The 19,248-nt window shown below is 38.6% G+C and overlaps 1 non-coding gene across 1 annotated transcript; it reads right to left on the bottom strand.

Annotated features, from left to right (window-relative positions):
* Nucleotides 1-2,662: 2,662 nt before the first annotated feature.
* LOC122063240 lies at nt 2,663-2,769 on the bottom strand. The gene has a single exon (XR_006135275.1). It is a non-coding gene; the product is annotated as a small nucleolar RNA R71 (small nucleolar RNA).
* Nucleotides 2,770-19,248: the final 16,479 nt, after the last annotated feature.

Here is a 19,248-nt window from a genome sequence, read left to right as displayed (position 1 = left end):
CACATAAAGAGGTCCAAATTCTCTTTATGGTTGTGAAGAGGATGAAATTCTGAGCAAGATGAATGTGTTCAATTGCAAATACACATTCGTTTAGTCAATTGTACAAGTGATTATTCTTTTCGGGCTAGAAAAAGAATAATGGATTAGAACTGAACCAAGATGCAGAACCAGCCCATCTGCAGTTGTCCCAAAGGTATAAGGAATATTTCAAATGCTAACAAGGATCGATGGACCACATCCTTAAGTGATTGAAGATTCATGTTTGATAACAATAACTATCTAGCGTAGTTGGTGAGTTGTGGTGTGAAAAATCCCTTGCTTATTAGGAGGTCTCAAGTTCGAACCTCTTAGTTGCTATTTTATTTTAGAAAATTTTCTCTCTCCTACTCATCACTTAAAGGAGGTCGGCTAAGATGGTTGTACGCAAGTTTGAAGAAGAGAGAGAGAAAATAAAGAGAAAAAATAGGAAAGAAGAAAAGACAAGGGCATGGATGGAATTTCCTATTAAAATAGAATATTATCCAAATTCAAGCAAGAAAATTTTCCCAAAGGGGGTTTCTTACGCAAGAAGGGAGAGAAAAATAGAAAAAGGGAGAAAAAAAAGGAAAAAAAAAGGCAAGAAAAATCATGGGAGATCTCTCTCCACACGTTTTCTCTCTTCTCTCTCCTCTCTCCTCCACTTCATCAACAAGATAAAAAAAAATCTGTTTTTTCAGAAGCTGAAATCGTTAGCTTCCCTCCCCCATTCTCTATATAATAGAATAAACACAAGGGTAGGAGGCATTCATTCTTCTTCTAGGGTTTTTTCTTAGTTTCTCTATCTCTTTCTCTAGTGTTCTCTTTCTCTAGCTCTAGTTCTAGGTTTATGCTTTAAACATTTTTGTAAGTTCTTTTTATTCAATTAATGCAAGCACCTTTTTTTTTATTCAGTCTTTTATTTTTATTGTGTAAAAAATTGAAGTTGTAATTTTCAAGTTCTAATTCTAGGCTTAGTTCTAGGTGACAAGAACAAGCTATCAAGCTTGTCTTTCAAGTTCAAATTTTTTCTTCAGATTTGTTTTCTCTAGTATTAGAAATTTTAGATTTGATTTATTCTAGATCTGGCTTTTAGTACTGGTAGTATCTCAAATCGATCAAGTTTTCAGTTTAAGGGTTGAAGTTCAAGTAAGTAGGCTCCTTCAGTAGTCTTCTCTCCCCCCTCTCATTCCCTCTTCTGACTACCCTTTATTTCTTAATTTAGGATTTTAATTTTAGTCATTACATTATTGCTATCCCTTTCCCCCAAGGTTCATAGCTAGCGTATATGTTGGCTTTGCCCTTCCTAGCTATATAACCATAATTTAATTGTTTTTATTTTAATTGTGTCCCTTTCCCTAAAGCCGAGTAGAGTAACCCTTGTAAGAGTGACTCTCTAGTCAAGTAGGAAAGCTCATATTATGATGCATTCCTCGGGCTAAGTAGAGAAACCTACTTGTGAGTCTCTCTCTAGCTTTATCCCCTTTCTTTTACTTTATTTTTATTTCAGCATTTTTTTTCCTTCATTGCTTTTTAATTGCATGGGGTGTTTATTTTTAGTTATTTATTTATTTAATTTTAATTGCGTGGCTTGCGTGTTTAAATTCTTAGATGACGAATGGTTAGGACGTTATATTAGATACATATGTTTTGGACGGTAAATAGAATTAGATCATAATCATTAATCGATTCACTTTTGCATTATTAAAAGAAGCAAAAAAATAAAGTGGTTGTTCTCCCTATGTTCGACCCGCAGCTACACTAATCAATACGCTTGCGGTTACATTTTAAAATCTCAAATAAGTTTTTGGGCACCATTGCCAGGGAGACAGTTCCATGTTCTTTTTTGCTTTCTTTTGGTAAATCGGAGTGCTTTGTTTGCTTTGTTTTGTTTTTGTTTTTCTTTTATTGAATTCCTGAGAAGAAGAACTTGCAATAATAGTTGTATCGGTGGAGGTCGTCATACCTCATAGTATGACAAAGATAGGTTTTGCCCTATAGTAGTACCTCAGGAATTAACCTGAGCAACCCCAGATCACTGCCAGTAAGCTCCCAAAAAGCCAAAAAAAATCATAAAATAAAAAAAATCATAAAAAAAAAAAGTTTTGATATCCATTCTTTTGTGCTTGTCTTACTCTATTTGTGAGTAGTTTTCTGTTGCATGAGTGTTATGTGGGTACGTAATACTAAGAATCGGTTAGAAAGAAGAGATCCAACAAGTAGTGACCTTATACATTTGCTCTCTTTAAAACCTTTCAATATGGGAAACCAACATCAAAACCCTTCACCTAAATCTCTAAAAGATAGGTTCTACCCTACTAGAATAGCCCAACCATCCTGCATAGTTCTACCATAAGTCCAGGGCAATAATTTTGAACTCAAATCTCAATAAATCACTATGTTGCCCTACTTCCATGGGTTGACCTCTAAGGATGCATACTTATTTCTAAGGGAATTTAAAAAGGTATGTGTTTTAATTAAGATCCAACAGCTTTCTGATGATGCTGTTAAGCTTAGGTTTATCACTTTTGTATTAAAAGACCAAGCTAAGAAGTAGTTGTATGGGTTACCCACAAATTCCATAATCTCATGGGAACAGTTCACAGTTGTCTTCATTAAGAAGTTTTTCCCAACTCACAAGACCAATAAGCTTAGAAGTAATATCCTTCAGTTTAGGCAAAAACATAGTGAGTCCTTTTCCAAAGTTACGGAGAGATTCAAGGATCTACTCCAAGAATGCCCTCACCATGGCCTAGACTTATGGCATTTATGTCAAATAATTTATGAGGGTATTGATTACCCAACTAAACAAATGAGAGGGTCTATGTGCCCTAAGGGATTCACATCTTTTACAGATGAAGGAAAGGTATGGGAATTCTTACTTGACTTAGCTGACAAAACCCGTGAGTGGGAATCAACCTAAGAGAGTGAAACCTAAGAGAGTGAAAGAATCATAGGAGGAAAATGATATTTTATGGATGGGATAGTAGCCAAGGAAGCCCATTTGGTTAACCTAATCAAGAGGATTGAGGCTATTATTTCTAGAGAGCCATCGTCAGTCAATTTGATTAAAATTTGTGCTTGGTGTCAGTCCCCTGGACATACCATAGAAGAATGCCCCAACACCTTTGGGGGCACTTCTAATGATAGTATTAATGCATTATGCCAGAATAATCCATATAGTAACACCTACAATCCAGGATGGAGAAATCACCCAAATTTCTCTTGGAATTAGAACAACCAAGCAGGGCCTTTCAATTTTCATAATCAAGGTTAACCTGGACCCCAAAGGCCCCCCTTTGCACAACAATCTTTTTCTCAAAATACTTTTCCTAGGTCAAATGTAGGACCTCAGGCTAGTTTTCCTAGGGCCCCTCTCCTATCATCTTATCAGCAACCCCCTGGGTTTACCAACACTGAGAGGCCAGTAGAATAAGTGACTTGAAAAAAAAATTTGGCCCTCCTCATAACAAGCCATCAAAATCTTATGAGAGAACTCACCCAAGTTATCTCAATTATACGTAAGAGGAAGAAAGAAACTTTACCCAGTCAACCAGAGCCTAACCCTAGGCATCATCAGGCTGTTAGTTCATAAGCACCAACTAATGCACCATTGAATATAGCACAAGGTTAGACCCAACAAGGGCCCTCTAACCAATGTAATGTTGTTTATTCCCTTAGGAGTGGTAGAGAGTATGAACAGAGTGTTGCTAAATCTTCCCCATCTATTACTCTTATTAACTCTCCTTCAGTTGAGGACACAAGTGTGCCTCTTGTTCCAGGTTCGTCTGATGAACCTAAAGATTCTTTTGAAAGTAAAGATGATTTGTTTGAGGAAATCAAAAATGATTCTTTTGAAAAAGGGTAAATCTTTAACAATCCTTATGTTCCTCCTGTCCCATTTCCTAATCGCTTGGTAGACAAAAAAAAGATTGCTTCCATAGATAAAATTTTAGAAGTTTTCAAAAAGGTAGAAGTGAACATCCCTCTTTTGGATGCCATATCTCAGATCCTCACCTATACAAAGGTACTAAAAGATTTATATACTCACAAACGTATCACTAGTGCGCCCAAAAAAGCGTTCTTGGCAGGTAACATTAGTTTCATAATTACTCAGCCTATAGCAGTCAAGTATAAGAATCCAGGGAGCCCTACCATATCTTGTGTCAACTGTACAAGTGATTATTCTTTTCGGGCTAGAAAAAGAATAATGGATCAGAACTGAACCGAGATGCAGAACCAGCCCATCTGCAGTTATCCCAAGAGTATAAGAAATATTCTAAATGCTAACAAGGATCGATGGACCACATCCTTAAGTGATTGAAGATTCGTTTTTGGTAACAACAACTACTTAGCGTAGTTGGTGAGTTGTGGTGTGCAAAATCCCTTCCTTATTAGGAGGTCTCAAGTTCGAACCTCTTAACCATCATTTTGTTTTAGAAGATTTTCTCTCTCCTACTTATCACTTAAAGGAGGTCGGCCAAGATGGTTGTATGCAAGTTTGAAGAAGAGAGAAAATAAAGAGAAAAAATAGTAAAGAAAAAAAAAAAAAAGAGCAAAATGGATGGAATTTCTCATTAAAATAGAATATTGTCCAAATCCAAGCAAGAAAAATTGGCCAAAGGGGGTTTCTTGTGCAAGAAGAGAGCAATAGAAAAAGGGAGAAAAAAAAAGGAAAAATAAGGCAAGAAAAATCGTGGAAAATATCTCTCCACATGTTTTCTCTCCTCTCTCCACTTCATCAACAAGATAAAAAAAAATCATTTTTTTTTTAGAAGCTAAAATCGTTAGCTTCCCTCCCCCATTCTCTATATAATAGAAATAACACAAGGGGAAGAGGCATTCATTCTTCTTCTAGGGTTTTTTTCTTAGTTTCTCCAACTCTTTCTCTAGTTTTCTCTTTCTCTAGCTCTAGTTCTAGGTTTATGCTTTAAACACTTTTGTAAGTTCTTTTTATTCAATTAATGCAAACACTTTTTTTTTTTATTCAGTCTTTTATTTTTATTGTGTAAGCAATTGAAGTTGTAATTTTCAAGTTCTAGTTCTAGGCTTAGTTCTAGGTGATAAGAACAAGCTATGAAGCATGTCTTTCAAGTTCAGTTTTTTTCTTCAGATTTGTTTTCTCTGGTACTAGAAATTTTAGATTTGGTTTATTCCAGATCTGGTTTTTAGTACTGGTAGTATCTCAAATATATCAAGTTTTCAGTTTAAGCGTTGAAGTTCAAGTAAGTAGGCTACTTCAGTAGTCTTCTCTCCCCCCTCTCATTCACTCTTCTGACTACCCTTTCTTTCTTAATTTAGGATTTTAATTTTAGTTATTACATTATTGCTATCCCTTTCCCCCAAGGTTCATGGCTAGTGTATGTGTTGGCTTTTCCCCTCTTAGCCATAGAATCACCATTTTATTATTTTTATTTTAATTGTCTCCCTTTCCCTAAAGCCAAATAGAGTAACCCTTGTAAGAGTGACTCTCTGGTCAAGTAGGGAAGCTCATATTATGATGCATTCCTCAGGCTAAGTAGAGAAACCTACTTATGAGTCTCTCTCTAGCTTTATCCCCTTTCTTTTACTTTATTTTTATTTCAGCATTTTTTTTCCTTCATTGCTTTTTAATTGCGTGGAGTGTTTATTTTCAGCTATTTATTTATTTAATTTTAATTGTGTGGCTTGCACGTTTAAATTCTTAGATGACAAATGGTTAGGACGTTATTTTAAATACATATGTTTATGATGGTAATTAAAATTAGATCACAATCATTAATCGGTTCACTTTCCCATTATTAAAAGAAGTAAAAAAATAAAGTGGCTGCTCTCCCTGTGTTCGACCCGTAGCTACACTGATCCGTACGCTTGCGGTTACATTTTAAAATCTCAAACAGATTGCCAATTATCTAAAGGAGAATGAGTGAAAACAAGGCATGAAGAGCTCAACTTTTTGGATGAAAAGCGAATGAAGGCCATGGATAATCTAAGGAAATATCAACAAAGGATGGCTAGAGCATTCAACAAACATGTGAAGCCTCGTAATATTGGTGAAGGAGAATTGGTACTCCGGGAATAGAGAGCTCCCATTCATGACCTAATAGGGAAATTCAGGCTAAACTGGAGTGGCCCGTACACCATTAAGGAGATCTTGCCAGGAAAGGTTATGAGGCTCATAGACCTCAATGGTGAAGAAGTGATAGGATTGGTCAATATAGATCAACTCAAGAAATATTATGTATGAAAGAGTGGACACCCTGAACTATGTTAGACCTAATTCCTCACAAGGAATACATAGGCAACTTGACATGAGTGCAATCTCAATAGTCTCCAAGCAATAGGGAGTTCCCAAATTAATAACCAAGGTACCTAAAAGATCATGATTACTTGTTTCCCCGGGAATCACCACTGTATCTGTCATCCACCCATGGTCCTTCAAGATCTTATCTGGACTTAAATCCCCCAAGGATTGCCACCTGACACTAGTAATCAAGGCTAGTTTGTTCCCCATCCTTGATTAGGTTCACAAAAAAAGGGGGATTTGGTGCAACAGTGGTAAAAGTCTAGTTGTATCATAAAAATTTATCTCTCTGATTGCTTGTGATGACTGCAGGAAAGGCCATGGACTCTTTGGATAAAACATTTGGAAATAGACTTTTGAAGTAAGCATTGAAGCACCAATCTGTTGGAATCCACAAATATGCAAGTACTTGGTCGCCTTGGATGCATGGTATTGCATCACTACTTGCTTCGACAGGTGCCCCAGCATTGGGATAACGATCTCCATATATTTCATTTCATGACAATTGAGATTTGTCCAACCCTAGAAGAATTCCAGGCTTGCATGCTCTCTCAACCCAAGGGAAGGTCGATCCAACCATCATTAAAGAAGGATTATTAAGAAGAAATCCAGAGCTTTTTCGGATTGGGGAAAGAAGAGATGAAGCAATTCATGAAATATGGAAAGGTTGATATTCTGGAAGTTACGAGAACCTTCACTAAGTTCCTATCATTGGAAGGAGCTTATTGGCAACAGTGGAAGGACACTTTTCTGTTTTGCATGCTGGCACGTTACATTCTCCGAACACCCGGATATGAGGCACCGCTTGTCCTTATAGAGGTGGTAAGGGAACTGAAGGAGGGGAGTGACATTATCCCCACAATTCTTACAGAAACACTTAAGGGATTCGATGACATGAGTTTTCGTCACAAGTTCAGGACCAATCATTACTGAGAAAGCCCTGCTATTTTTCAGCTTTGGTTACTTAAAAGGTTGCAACTGGTTAAGCCTCTGAATGGAAGTCAGCTGAAGGTTTCTAATTATTAGGATAAGAGAGAAGTCTCAGAGTTCAAGCTTATCACAGATTGGGAAAAATATCTGCAAGGGAAGACTACCCAAAATATAAGGTGGAATCGCTCATGGTGGCTCCGAAAGGATCTCTTGTTAAAGACCCTCGGGTGCAACTATGTCAGGTTGATGGGGTTGACCCACACATCTTTTATCTACTATCCTACATTATGCGGCAATATAGAGTGGAGCCGAAAGACCATGAGGAGTTGGTGAACTTCTACCAACTCCAAGAGTTGTTCGCCAAAATTGTGACCCATTTATCCTGTCTTTGGTCGCAGGGGTAAAAGTGTAAATCCTTACATTGATGTAACTCACTGATTTTATTAATGATATGGTATTTGGACTTTGGCATCATTTCAGTTATTCTAAAGGAATCTTGAGTCGTGGAATCAACCATGCCTTAAAGAATTCAAACCCCAAAAGTTTTTTGCAAAGCTTTCAAATATAAATTTTGATTCCAAAATAAGAATCTGACGGTACAATAAAAAAGATAAGAAAGAAAAAAAAAAAAGAAGGAAAAAGAAAAGAAAATCCTGAGTACTAATCCCATCTCTATCAAGAATCTGTGTTTTCAGACAATGTGCATGAAAATGGAAAGACAAAAGGCCCTAAAATTGGGCATCATTATCAGAAGAGCCGAGGTCATCCTCCCCGATCATCACGTCACCAACCGCCTCCATGCCATATGGCACCCACAGGTCATCCAAGTTCCTCTGAAGTTCGACAACTTTCGCTTCCTAAGAAACACAAAATGAGGTCAGAACATAAAGTGTCAGTGACAAGACAAAATCAAGGGGAATGTGCAATACAAAGGAGTGTGTCTGCTCGGTCTCACGGTACAACTCCATACAAAGACCCTGATGCATTTGGTGGGTCTTGGCATAAGCCTCGGGAGACACCTGGAAAGAACCATGTCAGTTAAAAGAACAGAAGAAAAAGCAACAATGAGAGGATCGCAATAATACTCAAACAATCATAATGGATGAGAAGACCGAGGGCTGCATCATGCTCCAAGGTCTGCAAAACTACCCTTCGAATAGCAGGGTTAGCCCCATCAGGACAAAACCAGCCCAAGAACCTTGGAAATGATATGGTGGCCATATGGTGTGAAGGCCTGGCCGATGCAGAAGAATACTTCACCCCGGAAGCCCTAGCTGCATCAGGCTGTGGCTGAGAAGGCAGAGGAGCCATGGGGCATGTCCGGTACTATAAGAAGCTAACATCAGAAGATGAACCCAAATAGTGACAAGAAAGATGATGAGAAAGAAATACATACCGCAGGACCCTAGGGAGTCAAGGGACACAGACCGTCTCAGCCTCCATAGCTTAATCTCCCTCCATGCCTAGGGAGTCATCAACCCAGGTTACTCAAGACCTCAAAACAATACCCTCAGTTGGGTCAAGGATATGGTTCGATCCCGCCGTGCAGCCTCGGGAAAGTCGATCCTCAGAAAGGGCCTCTAGTCAACCTGCACAAACAGAAGAATAAGTGCTATGCAAAGAAGGTAATGGAACTAAAAGAGTGAACAAGGCTTACCACAGTGACACTGTTTAAAAGAGAGTGGAGGAATGACAGATCACCCCCTCGCTATATGAGTATCCCCCATCTCGTAGTCACAGGGAAGGGAAGCTCCTCAGGGTGCCTGAGATCCGGGCACATGAACCTTAGGAGCTAATAGATCCAAAGATGTTTCAAATATCAAAAGATTAGACTTGAAGACAAAAGAAGTCAAGAAAGAGAAAAGCTCAGGAGCAAATAAGCACCACAGAGGTTGTAATTGTTAGGACTCTTATGTGGGCTTAACTGATATTGATTGACCCATTGGGTCCAAGAGAATAAGGACCACTCTAATTAGGAAACTTCTAACCCTATTCTATTGTGGGAATGGAATAGGGTTTAGGAATTCTATTATATATAGAATACTGACGGTCACTGCAGCTATTATTTTTATAATAATATTTTGGGAGTACTGCTTTCTCACAGAGCTAGTGTAGAGACAGAGAGAAGATCCCATAGTAAGAGGTTGCAGAAGATCTCAGTAGAAGGACCCATATTGCGTGGTTCTTCATCATAGTTCTTGGTACAAGTGTCAACCTTGATTTAGGGACTTTATTCACGCTCAATGGGTATGTGATCGATTTCTTTCTATTATTCATTCTTGTATTCTATACACTATAGGTCATTCAAATGATTCTATGATTTAGAATCACTAACAATTGGTATCAGAGCCTACACTATGGTGTTAGAATCAAGAAATTATTTAAGAAAAAAGAAAAAGATTTGGGGTTCAATTTTTGAAAATCATTATTTTACTCTTACTTAAAGATCCTGTGTGGGAAAACTTTCTTCACAAAAGTTGTAGAGCACGAGAAGACGGTCGCGGTAGTATGCCGTAAGTCATCGAAAACCTCCGAGCGCACCGGCACGTGCTGTCAGAAATCGGCTACCTGAGGAGAGAGAAAAAATAATTTGTTAAAAAAAAAAAAAGGGTGGCTAGTCATCGTCGGGTCAACTCGAAAACCCTACCGAGTTGACCCGGTATGCAATGGGTCAACTCATGCCCAACTCTATTTGACTCGGTCAAAGGTTGACCGGGTCGTTGACCAATTGACCCGAATTTGACTTGGAACTAATATGCCCAAACCAGTTGGTTTGGATTGATTTTGATTCCTTTAAAAAAAAACTGTAACTTCAAATGGCTCGTACGGGAAAACGGTGAAGAATTTTTCACTCTGGTTTTTTGCGTTAAGTCTAGTTTTCGTGCTCTTCGTTTTGATATCTTATAAGCCTAGTTTTGATCAACTTTTATGATCTATTTTGTATAAATTACAAGTATGGGTGTTTAATGATTCTTTATAATTTTCCTATTAATTGGAAGAAATGAAAGAAAAATTAACTCATACATTACTTGCATATCAGAATATGAACTTGTTTATTCTTAGTAATGTAGTTCATGCTTTTGTTTATGAATATTTTTTTTATTCATGGTTAAACAATCCCACTTTTAGCTGCCGGAATGAATTTGTAGACTATTGCAGTAAGATTGGGTGGAATCCACCAAAGTGGTAAAGTTCAACCTTATTGTAATAGAATACAAATCAAAGGTCTTCTTTGTTTGAAAAGGCAGAGAATAATGGTTGGTATCAAGGTTGCTAATGTTCACCCAGACATTATCAAAGAAAAGTTAAAGTTAAAGCAAATAAAAAAAAAAAAGAATTAGGGATTTCTCAACCTAGAAGATGCTGTCCATCCAAAGATGGCGGTACTTTTCGAAATTTAGAAGAAGTCTCGCAGTAATAGCAGAAACTTGAGTGGACCAGTATGTTTCAGACCCAAAGGTCAAGAATGTAGTTCCGGTTGACACTCATGAAGTAATTGATACTTGAGCATGTAATGTTTAATTTTGCTAATTGTTACATGCTTATTCTTTTACATATATGTCTGTATGTTGAATAGAATATTCTTTATTGAAATATTCAACAGGATGTCTTCTAGTTTTGGTGTACTTGATATTTCTAAGCTTACTGGGGATAATTTCAACAAAAGGATGGAAGACTTAGAGGTCTACATGATTCTCAAGGACCTAGACCTGTGTACTAGGACCACCAAACCAGCTGAACCTACTTCAACTAGTACCCAAACTGAGAAAGGGGATTATGACAAGTGGGTCACTGCAAATAGGAAGTCCTTGGCTGTTATTAAAAGTGCTTTGCCTGAGTCCATCAAGGATAGTGTTGCTAAAAAGGATATTGCTTCTGAGTATTTGGCTGCTATAAAAGCTAAGTTTGATAGCTCTAAGAAATCACAGGCTCACGATCTCATGAGCCAATTAACTGGGGCTAGATTTGATGGAGTAGGAAGTGCTAGAGAGCATATACTGGAACTGGTTTCCTTAGGAAACAAGATCAGAGGTGCATGTATTAACTTTGATGATGACTTCGTGGTCACCATTGCTTTGAACTCTCTACCTGAGAGCTACAAGACTCTTAAGACTACTTATAATACATTGAAGGATAAATGGAGACTTGATGAATTGATCACTGTGGTAACCCAGGAAGAGGGAACCATTAATAGGACCAAAGTTGAAAGTGTCAATCTTACTCAAGGTAAGACTTCATCTTCTATGGGACCTAGCAAAGGGATCAAGAAGTTCTTTAAGAAAGGAAAATTCACTCCATTTAAAGGAGGGAAGAACAAGAAGGGAAAGCAAAATTTCAAAGAATCTGGGGTATAAAAAGACATGAGTGGCATAGAGTGTTTTTGGTGCAAGGCCAAAGGACACATGAAGAATGATTGTTTTAAGAGGAAGACCTACCTTGAGAAAAAGAAGGATGATGGTATGAATCTATCTTTAGTATGTTTTGAATCTTGCTTAATTAATGTACCAATTGATTCATGGTGGTTAGATTCTGCGTAATTTATTCACTTCACTCATTCCTTGCAAGGGTTCCTAAGCAGGAGGGTGCCAAGCAAGGATGAAGTGACGGTGTTCGTGGGCAATGGAGCTAGAGTTGAAGTGGAAGCCATAGGAACTATTAGATTATTTTTTCATTCAGACTCATTTTTTGATTTGAAGGATGTTGTTTATGTTCCCTCTATAAGGAGGAATTTGATTTCAGTTTCTAGACTTTGTTCAGATGGTTATTCTGTTAATTTTAATCAAGTTGGATTTTGTTTATTACATGATTCTGTCTCTATTGGTAGTGGTACTCTTGTTGATGGGCTTTATAGATTGAATTGTAATTCTTCATGGGTTCTGAATGTGGGAGTGAAACGCTCTCTGATTGATGAGAACTCCTCTATGTTATGACATAGAAGGTTGGGTCATATTTCAACCAAGAGGATGAAAAGATTGGTAAAGGAAAGGATCTTAAAAGATATTGATTTTCAGAACATGGAAACATGTATAGATTGCATTAAGGGAAAGATGACAGTCTCCAGGAAAAAGGATGCTACTTGCAGCATTGAAGTATTAGACCTCATTCACACTGACATCTGTGGGCCTTTTCCTGTCCCTACACTCACTGGGCACCGTTATTTCATAACTTTTATTGATGATTGGTCAAGATATGGGTATGTCTTCCTTATCAGTGAGAAATCTAGTGCTCTAGATGTTTTCAAGATTTTTAAAGCTGAAGTTGAACTTTTTCACTCCAAGAAGATCAAAGTGGTCAGATCCGACAGGGGTGGAGAATATTATGGGAGAAGTGGTGATTTTGAGCAGTTGCTTGGTCCTTTTGCAAAATTCTTGCAAGAACATGGGATAGCTCCTCAATATTCCATGCCTAGAACACCTCAGCAGAATGGAGTAGCTGAAAGAAGAAATCGTACTCTGAAAGACATGGTCCGTTCTATGGTGAGCAATACCACCTTACCAGAATCCTTATGGGGAGAGGCACTTAAAATTGTTGTTTATCTTCTCAATAGAGTGCCAAACAAATCTGTGAATAAAACTCCCTATGAACTCTGGAGTGGCAGAATACCTAGCCTTAGACACTTGCGAGTGTGGGGATGTCAAGCAGAAGCCAAAGTCTTTAACCCTCAAGAAAAAGTTTTTGACTTAAGGACTACAAGTTGATATTTTGTGGGATACCCAGAGAGGTCTAAAGGGTATAGATTCTATTGTCCTGGTCCAGGACACAAAATTATAGAGACCACTCATGCTAGATTTGTTGAATGCAATGAAGAGTCTAGAACTCCTCGTAATTTCTCTTTTGAAGAAGGGGAGTTTGACACCCCTGAGATAGCACCTGTTGAGTTGAGAAATTCACTTATTGATCTCAATCCCATCTTGTCTGATGATATAGTCACTCAAACTCCAATTGAATATGATTTGCAAGTTGGGACAGATATTGCTATTGCAGACCCACTATCACCTCCTGATACCGCTAATATTGGTAGTCTTCCATCTGAACCTATAAGGAGGTCTACTAGAGTGTGCAAGCCTTCTCTACACTCTGATTATGTTTCTTATTTGAATGAGTGTGAGTTTGACATAGGACAAGAAGAAGACCCTGTTACTTTTCTTCAAGCAGTTAATCATAAGCATTTAGACAAATGGGTAGAAGCAATGAAAGAAGAACTGTTATCCATTACCAACAATGGAGTATGGGAATTAGTGCAAATTCCAAAGGATTGTAAGGCTATTGCATCTAAGTGGGTTTTCAAAACCAAGACAGATTCTCAAGGTAAAGTAGAACACTACAAAGCTAGACTCGTGGCAAAAGGTTTTACTCAGCGAGAGGGGATAGATTACAAGGAAACCTTCTCACCTGTCTCATCAAAGGACTCATTCAAAATTATCATGGTCATTGTTGCCCATTTTGACCTAGATATACATCAGATGGATGTGAAAACAGTATTTCTGAATGGAGAGCTGTCAGAGAAGGTGTACATGAGACAACCTGAAGGTTTTGAGGAAAATGGTAAAGATGACTTTGGTTGTATGCTGAAAAAGTCTCTTTATGGGTTAAAGCAAGCATCTCGACAATGGTACTTAAAATTTGATCGAGTTGTGACTTCTTTTGGTTTTGTAGAAAATCCAATCAATCAGTGCATATATCTAAAACTCAGTGGGAGTAGTTTCATCTTTCTTGTGCTCTATGTGGATGACATTCTGTTGGCTAGCAGCAACAAAACCTTATTGATGGAGACCAAGGGTTTTCTTTCAGAAAACTTTGAAATGAAGGACATGGGTGAAGCAAGTTATGTGCTTGGAATCGAGATTAGTCGTGATAGGCCATGGGGGTTACTTGGGCTATCACAACAGGCATGTCTTGATAAAGTTTTAAAGAGGTTTAACGTATCTAAATGTTTTGGTGATGAAGCACCCATCAGTAAAGGAGATAAGTTGAACAAGTAACAATATCCAAAGAATAATATTGAGAGGAGCTCAATGAATGACAAGCCTTATGCTTCTGCTGTTGGAAGTTTGATGTATGCACAAGTTTGTATTCACCCTGACATTGCCTTTGCAATTAGTGTACTTAGCATGTTTCAATCTGATGCTGGTCTGGCTAATTGGATTGCAGCCAAGAAGGTTATGCGTTATTTACAGCGGACAAAGGACTTCAAGCTAGTGTGCAGTAAATCAGAAAAATTTGAAGTTGTGGGGTATTCTGACTCAGACTTCAGAGGGTGTACTGATGATAGAAAGTCTACCTCTGGATACATTTTTATATTGGGAGGAGGAGCTATTTCTTGGAAGAGTGCCAAACAAACTATTTTAGCTTCATCCACTACGCAAGCTGAGTTTGTGGCACTTTATGAAGCTACCAAGCAGGCAGTGTGGCTGAGGAACTTCATATCTGAACTAAAGGTTGTAGATTCTATCTTTAAGCCTTTGCATTTGTGGTGTGACAATATTTCTGCTATTTTCTTTGCAAAGAATAACAAGAGATCTAGCAGCTCCAAACACATTGAGATTAAATATCTTCTGGTTCGTGAGAAGATCAACGCTGGGGAGATCGTTGTTGAGCGTATTATTACTAAAGAGATGGTTGGTGATCCTCTGACCAAAGATCTTCCAGTGGGAATTTTTAAGATTCATGTTTCTAACATGGGTGTGATGGAATCTTTTGATATGTTTGTTTAGTGGGAGTTTACTTATCCATAGTGGTATTGTAATAAGCATTATTTTGTTAGATCATACATTTTAAGCACAATCTATATTGAGGATGTTCACTTTCCAGTATAGTGTTCATTTATATTCTCTCTCATCATATTATTGTATGATTATTGTGGTTTACTTTGACATGTCACAGTTAATGGCGGTGTTTAGCCAAGTTTCGTGATTTATGGCGGTATTTATCCTAAATCCATGGAGGTGGTTGTTAACCATAGGCTGTATGCCAAAGTGAGATATTAATACAAGAAAATGGTGGTTTGCCTAAGTATTGATTAATATTAAAATTCTCTACCTGTGAGGTTTTCAAGGTAGGATGATCTTTAGATCAGGATCAGACCTATAAGGAAGGATATATCTTATGTGATCACAGTTATGATGTAATTCCTTATATCTATGTTTCCAGGCGACTTGAATTGATAATTTTCTGTTGTTTGTAACATTAGATAGTTATATGCCGTATATTAAGGTGTATTTTCTACTATTATTCAACAATGGAGATTATTGATTGGATCAAAGTTTGTTTTGAGTGGTATTCAATCTTGGGATTATTTGGCCAGATGTCAATGGAAAGACATCAGTATCAGTGTAGCCCAAGTGGGAGATTGTTAGGACTCTTGTGTGGGCTTAACTGATATTGATTGACCCATTGGGTCCAAAAGAATAAGGACCACTCTAATTAGGAAACTTCTAGCCCTATTCTATTGTGGGAATAGAATAGGGTTTAGGAATTCTATTATATATAGAATACTGACGGTCCCTGCAGCTATTACTTTTCATAATAATATTTTGGGAGCACTGCTTTCTCATAGAGCTAGTGTAGAGACAGAGAGAAGATCCCATAGTAAGAGGCTGCAGAAGATCTCAGTAGAAGGTCCCATATTGCATAGTTCTTCATCATAATTCTTGGCACAAGTGTCAACCTTGATTTAGGGACTTTATTCATGCTCAACGGGTATGTGATCGATTTCTTTCCATTATTCATTCTTGTATTCTATACACTATAGGTCATTCAAATGATTCTAGGATTTAGAATCACTAACAATCATCTCAAAGCTGACCATGCTGTAGTAGTCACTGGAGGGAGGCACGATTGGTTACAGCTCCGTTGCAACATACCAACTTTCCAATAGGCACAACTATTTTGCACTCACCATAATGCCTTGGTCAATGCAAATTGGGTGGAACAAAGCATTCCCCGACCAATCTCTCTATAGTACATTTGACCATACTACAGTCGACCGCACTACAGGTGGTCTCAATGTCAATCACCTTAAAGCTGATCACCTTGAAGACAAGCATCTCGCAGGTCATAAATTCACAAGTTCCAACTTATAAATAGTAGGATGAGGTGACCTCCTTCTCATGTTTGGGTAATATGTCACCGATCACTTCAGCTCAAACTTCACCTTGGCTTTAGGCCTCAACCTAGCCTCACAGATAAGTCATCTACCAACTTATATTTAATTTATATTTAGATTCAATTTATACTTAATAAATATAGATGCCAGAACCTTGCTTCACTTACCTAATCCTCCTTTCGTAGGAGCCAATATAAAGAGTGATAATAGAGATGACCACAACACTAAGGACTCAAAGCAAAGGTGACCACTCTCAAAGCCCAACATTTGTCTCGGATAACCACTCCCAAGGTCAGTCCTTGGATCCCTACAAGCCAAGCTTCTGGTCTACACATTCTGGATAGCTCGTTTAAGGACACGTAGCCAGTGCCGAGTCTTTAACACCCTTTCCTTTGAGCAATCATATACTCCCTCGACCTCTATTAGAGCCCAAGGGAGTGAAGGGCATATGATACCCAAGATTTGGTCCTCAACATCTATTATGAGCATAAGATTTGGTCCTCCACATCCGTTATGAGCACAATATATGGTCTTCAACCTCTATTATGAGCATAATATCTGATCCTTGACATCTATATTACTTCATATGCGTGTACGACCTTGAGACACTCGACCTTCATCAAGGTACGAGCTCAAGTATAATGGCAACCTTGAGACACTAGACCTTCATCAAGGTACGGACTCAAGCATAATGGCGACCTTGAGACACTCGACCTTCATCAAGGTATGAGCTCAAGCATAATAGCAACCTTGAGACACTCGACCTTCATCAAGGTACGAGCTCAAGCATAATAGCGACCTTGAGTCTCAAGACCTTCATCAAGGTATGAGCTCAAGCGTGCCAAAAGGACTTGAGTCCCTCGACCTCCAATATGACGAAAGCTCAAGCGTGCCGAAAGGCCTTAAGTCCCTCGAACTTCATTAAGACACGAGCTTAAGCGCATCCAAGACCTGAGCATCTTGACCCTTCATTAAGGCACGAGCTCAAGTCTATCCAAGAGTTGCATCCCAACCTTTAATTGGCGGTACGAGTTCAATTATAATCACGGGACAAGACCAAGCATTTACTCCCTCAACTCCCTCTTCTAGGAACTTAAGGGAGTGGGGGGCATATGGTACACCATGAAATAACCTCACCAATAAGCATAGGACACATGGCGCTCAACCATAGACCAAGGGACTCTTCACAACTCAAGGTACCTATCTACAAGGGCAAACAAGTCATTTCACCCCTATGGGGACTAGGATTTCACCACATCCACTCTATAAAGGGAAAAATAGGTAACTCTCACTCTCTCTTTCCACTGCTCCAATAAACTATTTGTGGTGTCTGAAACTGACTTAGGCATTGGAGCCTCTTGGCCGGAGTACCCCTCCGGCCCCTATTTTGTAGGTTTCTCTCTTGGAGCCGACAGTCAGATTTCTACATCAACAAATTATAACAAAAGAAGACCATGCATAATAAATATGGATGATATATAAGTATATTAATCCATATGTATCATTACTTCACTGCTTGGATATGGCCTAGCATGATGTCTTTGCTTGGCATTGGATGACGTTTCCTCTCGCTCTCTCTCTCTTATATTGGTGATAGAGTCAAGACATACTAAAGGAGGCAAGTCGATAATAAATATGGTAGATAGATATATTAATCTTTGTTCCCTGCCATGCATTTCATGTCGAGTAGATTTTGTTGTTGTGAGAAAATTCTTAATTTATAAATTTAGGATGGTACTTATGTCACCAGAAATAGAAATAAAAGAAAGTGTCAATTTATAGCTGGTGTTAGAGATAACAAATTGATTTATTATACTCTTGACAATGAAACCAAAGATACGAATATCTTGGCTACATTCCAAGTAACCCCTCAACCTGGAGCTCTGCCTGAGGAAATAGGGGCAGCAGTAGTTGCCAAATCTTCTACTATTACATGGGTACATACCTTAATAATAACTCTATTCTCAAACCATTTGTGTTTAGTAAACATGGATGATCGCCAAAGCTCCTCCAAGATAAAAACGTGACTCGCTCTTTCTTTTTGTTCACATTCAGTAGTAGATTATTGTTTTCCCTTCAAGTCAGGAACTCTCGTCCCTCTTGTGAGGTAACCACTGTCACACCCCGTTCACATTGAACCGGAGCGGTGACCGAGTTAACACCGGTTAACCCAAACCTGCCAGGATCATCAGATACTGTATTCCACCACAGCATACGCACTCTAACATAAGTTCATCATATCAGCGGAAGACTAAGTTTTACCTGTGAATAAATCCTATATACTTGATACCCGAATGGTGATACAATAATTATATACATTTGGGCCCGAAGGCATGATATATACACAAAAAGAATAAAATTCAAATATCAAGTATATACAGGAAATCATCAAAAACCATCAGAGTTCACAGCTCGGCTCGGTTTCAAGGCTGGAGCTCAGCTCGGCATCAAGGGTTGTGCCCAGCTCGGCATCATATAGAAGAGCTCAGCTCGGCCTCAGAAGTGGAGCTCAGCACGGCCTCAGAACTGCTGTCCTGCAGCACAACTCTCACACGAGCAGTCGGCGCCGTGCTCTAACTCCTCAGGGGTCCACCAGTCCTCTTCAGGAAACTCGACTGTGGGACCCACCCCATGCTCCTCAGATGTATGACCTGCAAAATCATCTAAAAAGGGGGGTGTACACGTGGGATGAGCTCACTAGCTCAGTAAGTAGAAAGATGGACCACACAACAGTCCACACATCACAACACATCATATGCACTACATGCCATGCTATACATTTTAAATCACATCCACCTAAGCAACATTACTAAGTCTTTGGTTTTAGTGCTACTACAACCACAGTGTGCGTATACTCCGTGTACGAGCCGTGAACTCCCTCCCACGATACGCCCATAGGGCTGTCGGAGAAGGC

Source organism: Macadamia integrifolia, unplaced genomic scaffold (genome assembly GCF_013358625.1).
Source record: "Macadamia integrifolia cultivar HAES 741 unplaced genomic scaffold, SCU_Mint_v3 scaffold1259, whole genome shotgun sequence".
Classification (NCBI taxonomy): domain Eukaryota; kingdom Viridiplantae; phylum Streptophyta; class Magnoliopsida; order Proteales; family Proteaceae; genus Macadamia; species Macadamia integrifolia.
The sequence above is the reverse complement of the archived record's forward strand: the minus strand, read 5'-3'. Positions and strand labels throughout refer to the sequence as shown.